Genomic DNA, 7,245 nt, shown 5'->3' on the forward strand with positions numbered 1-7,245 from the left:
ATTTTTGGAATGCCTGCAGAGAGTAGATGTGATTTAAGCTATAATAAGCTATATTCCACCCTTGTGTGTGCTTGTTAACACCATCTGCCAGTGGGCAGTGACCGTTTGCGTTGACGGATACTTTCGAACACGGGTAGTTTTTAGGGTGTAACATGGGACTAGGTCAATTTAAGTAGCCTAAATCATATATTTTTGGAATGCCTGCAGAGAATAGATGTGATTTAAGCTATAATAAGCTATATTCCACCCTTGTGTGTGCTTGTTAACACCATCTGCCAGTGGGCAGTGACCGTTTGCGTTGACGGATACTTTCGAACACGGGTAGTTTTTAGGGTGTAACATGGGGACAGGTCAATTTAAGTAGCCTAAATCATATATTTTTGGAATGCCTGCAGAGAGTAGATGTGATTTAAGCTATAATAAGCTATATTCCACCCTTGTGTGTGCTTGTTAACACCATCTGCCAGTGGGCAGTGACCGTTTGCGTTGACGGATACTTTCGAACACGGGTAGTTTTTAGGGTGTAACATGGGGACAGATCAATTTAAGTGGCCTAAATCATATATTTTCGGAATGCCTGCAGAGAATAGATGTGATTTAAGCTATAATAAGCTATATTCCACCCTTGTGTGTGCTTGTTAACACCATCTGCCAGTGGGCAGTGACCGTTTGCGCTGACGGATACTTTCGAACACGGGTAGTTTTTAGGGTGTAACATGGGGACAGGTCAATTTAAGTAGCCTAAATCATATATTTTTGGAATGCCTGCAGAGAATAGATGTGATTTAAGCTATAATAAGCTATATTCCACCCTTGTGTGTGCTTGTTAACACCATCTGCCAGTGGGCAGTGACCGTTTGCGTTGACGGATACTTTCGAACACGGGTAGTTTTTAGGGTGTAACATGGGGACAGATCAATTTAAGTAGCCTAAATCATATATTTTTGGAATGCCTGCAGAGAGTAGATGTGATTTAAGCTATAATAAGCTATATTCCACCCTTGTGTGTGCTTGTTAACACCATCTGCCAGTGGGCAGTGACCGTTTGCGTTGACGGATACTTTCGAACACGGGTAGTTTTTAGGGTGTAACATGGGGACAGATCAATTTAAGTAGCCTAAATCATATATTTTTGGAATGCCTGCAGAGAGTAGATGTGATTTAAGCTATAATAAGCTATATTCCACCCTTGTGTGTGCTTGTTAACACCATCTGCCAGTGGGCCGTGACCGTTTGCGTTGACGGATACTTTAGAACTCGGGTAGTTTTTAGGGTGTACAGATCAATTGAAGTAGCTTAAATCATATATTTTTGGAATGCCTGTAGAGTGTAGATGTGATTTAATCTATAATAAGTTATATTCCACCTTTCTGTGTGCTTGTTAACACCATCTGCCAGTGGGCAGTGACCGTTTGCGTTGACGGATACTTTCGAACACGGGTAGTTTTTAAGGTGTAACATGGGGACAGGTCAATTTAAGTAGCCTAAGTCATATTTTTGGAATGCCTGCAGAGAGTAGATGTGATTTAAGCTATAATAAGCTATATTCCACCCTTGTGTGTGCTTGTTAACACCATCTGCCAGTGGGCAGTGACCGTTTGCGTTGACGGATACTTTCGAACACGGGTAGTTTTTAGGGTGTAACATGGGGACAGATCAATTTAAGTAGCCTAAATCATATATTTTTGGAATGCCTGCAGAGAGTAGATGTGATTTAAGCTATAATAAGCTATATTCCACCCTTGTGTGTGCTTGTTAACACCATCTGCCAGTGGGCAGTGACCGTTTGCGTTGACGGATACTTTCGAACACGGGTAGTTTTTTAGGGTGTAACATGGGGACAGATCAATTTAAGTAGCCTAAATCATATATTTTTGGAATGCCTGCAGAGAGTAGATGTGATTTAAGCTATAATAAGCTATATTCCACCCTTGTGTGTGCTTGTTAACACCATCTGCCAGTGGGCAGTGACCGTTTGCGTTGACGGATACTTTCGAACACGGGTAGTTTTTAGGGTGTAACATGGGGACAGATCAATTTAAGTAGCCTAAATCATATATTTTTGGAATGCCTGCAGAGAGTAGATGTGATTTAAGCTATAATAAGCTTTATCTCCCTCAACAATGGAATTCTCTTCTCTGATTGGCTAATGGGGTGGCCATTAACTTCGTATAACCTGCTACCTTCGAAGTAGCTCCCGTATCACACTTGAATATTAATTCGCCAAACTCGTTGCGAAGTTTAAATGAACTGTCACGTTGCATCCAAGCTGAAATACAGACGTGCAGAACCATAGTAACATTGTAGCATATGACGGAGGTGGATTGTAGCTAGTTGGATGCCATGTAGGCTATAAAAGTAGCGATCTTTCAAAGTTAAAGTTAATCAGAATCCTGGGATATGCCCGTTTGACAACGGCAGAGATAGAACTAACGACTGGCTTTTGGCCGTAGCAACCAGCCATTTAGAACTAACGACTGGCTTTTGGCCATAGCAACTATCCATTTAGAACTAGTAACGGCAGTTTTGTCCTGCAAGTAGAAAGTCGATATGTGGCGGAAAGTAGTCCCACAGTCAAGACAGTTTTAGCGATGTTAACGGACGCAACGGTGGAATAAAACTATCTTGTAAATATACAGGTTATGAATACAAACGGGAGATAAGCGGGATAACGGCCTTCGAGGTCGACCGGTTCGATGGAAATAATGGCACGGCGGAGGTAACTCCGTCTCCGTGCTTCGCACGTCGCCGGAGTTCTAGACCTCCACCTAGCCATTATTTCCATCGAACCGGTCACCTCGTCGGCCGTTATCCCTTACATATTCCACCCTTGTGTGTGCTTGTTAACACCATCTGCCAGTGGGCCGTGACCGTTTGCGTTGACTGATACTTTCGAACACGGGTAGTTTTTAGGGTGTACAGATCAATTTAAGTAGCTTAAATCATATATTTTTGGAATGCCTGCAGAGAGTAGATGTGATTTAAGCTATAATAAGCTATATTCCACCCTTGTGTGTGCTTGTTAACACCATCTGCCAGTGGGCAGTGACCGTTTGCGTTGACGGATACTTTCGAACACGGGTAGTTTTTAGGGTGTAACATGGGGACAGATCAATTTAAGTAGCCTAAATCATATATTTTTGGAATGCCTGCAGAGAGTAGATGTGACTTAAGCTATAATAAGCTATATTTCACCCTTGTGTGTGCTTGTTAACACCATCTGCCAGTGGGCAGTGACCGTTTGCGTTGACGGATACTTTCGAACACGGGTAGTTTTTAGGGTGTAACATGGGGACAGATCAATTTAAGTAGCCTAAATCATATATTTTTGGAATGTCTGAGAGAATAGATGTGATTTAAGCTATAATAAGCTATATTCCACCCTTGTGTGTGCTTGTTAACACCATCTGCCAGTGGGCAGTGACCGTTTGCGTTGACGGATACTTTCGAACAGGGGTAGTTTTTAGGGTGTACAGATCAATTTAATTAGCTTAAATCATATATTTTTGGAATGCCTGTAGAGTGTAGATGTGATTTAATCTATAATAAGTTATATTCCACCTTTCTGTGTGCTTGTTAACACCATCTGCCAGTGGGCCGTGGCCATTTGCATTGACGGATACTTTCGAACACGGGTAGTTTTTAGGGTGTAACATTTAGTTAAGGGAATAACGTAGTTTAATATGAAAAAATGGTGAAGTGTTCCTTTAAGGTATACTAAGTTATATTCCACCCTTCTGTGTGCTTGATAACAACATTTGTCAGGAGGGCGTTGACGTTTGTATTGCTATACTTTTGAATAAAATTGAAAAGCGAACCTTCAAGTTCTGGCAGCATTTGAGGACCCCACATCATATTAATTCAAAGCCATGGAGAGCCAGGAATTCAAAACGGAGAGGAGTCCCCTCATCCAGTTGGTGCTAAGACTCCAGCGGGAAGCAAGTGGCGGAACCGGTGCTACTGGTCAGCATCAGGACACTGGCACCCCTCTTGGGGGAATAGGTACCAAACAAATAATCAACATTCACCTACTGGACAGAAACAACAGAAAAACAAAGAAAAATACAAAATGATTTGACCCTTAACAGAGAATACCAATTAGCAAAATACTTAAAAATAGTAAGAGACACCAATTTAAGACCCCCCCCCCCCCCCCCCCCCCATCAGTGCTCCACTGATTTACAGCTATAAAGTAGCTTTTGCATGTTGCAATATTGTGCATGTCTTTACATGAATCACATTTCAAATGCAATATGAAACATATCAAATAATCATTGCAATTAGTCATTCATTTCCCATTGATCTACAATTTGAGAGGTTACATTTCAGTGTGTTACACAGCTTTTGAATATGTTGTTAGAGCTAGAGTTGGAAATAAAATATAACCAACGGGAACAATAATTTATTCAGCTAATTACCACGTAGGATAACGTAATTCTTGGGTAGGCTAAACTACTTAGAGACAAAAAGACCGACGTTTCTTACCTTTCTCTCTGGACAAATAGCTAATGCAGAGTCATACTGGTGAAAAGATAGACACGAGGAAAATCTCAGATGCTTTGTATGACCACAGCTGTAAACAGAAAAGTTGTTCAACTTAATGTGTAGTAAAGACCGCAGGTCAACATTCCCTACGTCCCTATACCAATACGGAATCATTCGCTCTACGAGCACAAACTCACTGGTCATCACAACAATAGCTTCTATCTAATTGTATGTTTGACTGCTAACAGAGACACTTAGCTTTAAAAAGACTTTGCTGCTAACTCTACTAACGTGCATTATGTAGCTTAAGGCTAGCATAATGATAATTGAGCTCATGTTCAAAAGACTAACTCAACAAGCGACGGCAAATGAGCAGGGCAGAATAAATTAGCAAATACTGGAAGTGGTTAGAAAACCATGAAAGTAAACAAACCACAAAATACATATTTTGCGTCTACTTACGATAGGGAGAGGCGTCCACATCTGGTCCACATGGGCAAGAGCAGCAAGCTGACGGTGTCGCAAAGTAATGACATCAGGAAACGTCAAAGTGTCAAAATGTCAAAATGTCAAAGTTTAATTGACTAGACATTCGCCACGAGGGGATATTTAATAATTATGATATAATAAGGCTATTTAAAATCGTTATCTTGATCGCCCTCCAAATACACAAATGCTGGCTTTATTAGTGGCAATTTAAAAAGGAAACTAAAACGTGGGTCAAAACTTTAAAAAGCACAGATTTTTAAAAATGTATTACAAACGTAAACCTTTGGCATCATCACCGACAGGTTAGCCAATTATCACGTTTAAAGTACTGCTATCAAACCGAAATTTAATTAATTAGTCTACGTTAGGCTACACCACTAGTTCTTTATTTTAACGAAACTTATTTCTGAATTAAAAAATGATTTTGGCAGGCGGCCGTGTTGCTTGCTTGCAGATGAGCGGGGTTCTGGCTCGTTGAAAGGGCGAAACACAACGTGATCAGTGACACGATATTTACGTTATGTCCAACACGTTTTTTAGCAAGGAAACGTGCCACTGAACACGTACCAATAGATTAATGAACGTGATGAGTGACACGATTAAACGTGAGACTGGGTTGGAGCATCATATGCAAATACACATTTGCATCTCTACATGTAGATTTTGTTCTCGGTGTCTGTAGGATGGGACCAATAGATCAGTAAACTCTGCTGTACATACTGATAAGACCTAATCTGGCGGTCAGCATACTAAGCTCAATCTTTTAAGATTGAACATTAGTATGGGGAGTCTGTGCTTTATTTCTAGCGCACAAGAGGCGTGCTCTCTCGGGGAGGGGCAGGACTGTCGAGCTCTATCGGCATCGTTCAAATCATGACTCCATACGCCTGGATAATCCTTCAACCAATCAGACCAACGATCCGGTGCATCTTTTTTGTTTGATTCTTCAGGTTGTTTATCAGTAGAGTGCACAGCAAACATGCTGTTGCACACATGACACGTCTGAGACCCTAGTTTCAGACATACGATGGAGAGATGTTCACATGGCTGAGATTCTAACCTGTAACAGTATGTGCAAAGTCACGTAAGAAGGAAGTTGTGGTTAGAAATGCTGCATGCACAACCCCATCTTGGCCTCATGAGATATATCAACCACAACCACAGCTCTGTGCCAGCCATTTTGTGATGAAGTATAATTTATTAGAGAGAAGTAGGCCATCATGTGTGACCCATAGCTTGCATGAGGATGAGCCTTTTTAGAGCCATGCCACAACTCTGGATCCTTCTTATTTTTGTATCAGCATATATGTGTAAGTTGTTTCTTCCATTTGTTTTAGAGTGAACAAACATTTTTTGGTGTTATATTGTCACAGATTTAGTCTTAAACGAATAGACTGTGGGGAAGCTGTCAACAGTAGAACATGATTGTCCAATATAATCTAGAAATTAATGATAATGTTCTAATAGATTATAATAGGACCTTCTTATATGTTTGCGTCATGGTAAAAATAGTTGGGGTTCTGTTCAGAACAACCTAAGGTGGCTAAAATAATAATACAATTTGTTTTTAATGTTTTATTTGTACCCTGAGCAAGCTGGTGAGGTTTGGTGCTGTTTTGAACAATGTTACTAGTTAAAAAATGCTATTTGGGAAGCGTTTAGTTTACCGCCCTAATCCACTGCTTGCGATTTGGGGCTATAGCGTATACTGGGGCAAGCTCTTTAGTGGTTGATCAACAAAAAACACTGTCTCTACGGCTTATTTGCTGTGTCCAGAATTACGCTTCAACGTAGTGACAGTAACAACTGAACGTTGTTCCCTAGTAGAAAAATGTGGGTGGGGAAAGTGATTGAGCACTGCTCTTGTCCACATTCATGGCTGAAGTGCCCTTGAGCAAGGCACCTAACCCCTCATTGCTCCCCGAGTGCCGCTGTAGCAAGGCAGCTCACTGCTCCGGATTAGTGTGTGCAACGCACTGTGTTCACTATGTGCTCTGAGTGTTCAATAATTCATGGATGGGATAAATGCAGAGACCAAATTCTTTGTATAGCAAGTACTTGGCCTAGAAACTGATACATTATAATGACTAAAGACAAACAAACAATTAGGCCTACAATAACTACAAAACAAATTTCTATGCTTCCAAATGTTCTATTAAAGTGATAAAATGATAGTGCTCGACTGAACTACAGAATTAAAACATGTAAAAACAGGAAACTTCTGACGATCATTTGTTTTTCTGTGTAGATGTTGGCCAGACGCAGCCTACG

General features: G+C 40.8%; 1 long non-coding RNA gene across 1 annotated transcript; it reads right to left on the reverse strand.

The window, feature by feature from the left end:
- Window positions 1-3,824: 3,824 nt before the first annotated feature.
- LOC134077842 (uncharacterized) lies at window positions 3,825-5,338 on the reverse strand. The gene is made up of 3 exons (XR_009938768.1): window positions 4,948-5,338; window positions 4,486-4,573; window positions 3,825-4,031 (listed from the first exon to the last, which is right to left on the reverse strand). It is a non-coding gene; the product is annotated as an uncharacterized LOC134077842 (long non-coding RNA).
- Between the last annotated feature and the right edge of the window lie 1,907 nt (window positions 5,339-7,245).

Source organism: Sardina pilchardus, chromosome 4, assembly GCF_963854185.1.
Source record: "Sardina pilchardus chromosome 4, fSarPil1.1, whole genome shotgun sequence".
Lineage (NCBI taxonomy): Eukaryota > Metazoa > Chordata > Actinopteri > Clupeiformes > Clupeidae > Sardina > Sardina pilchardus.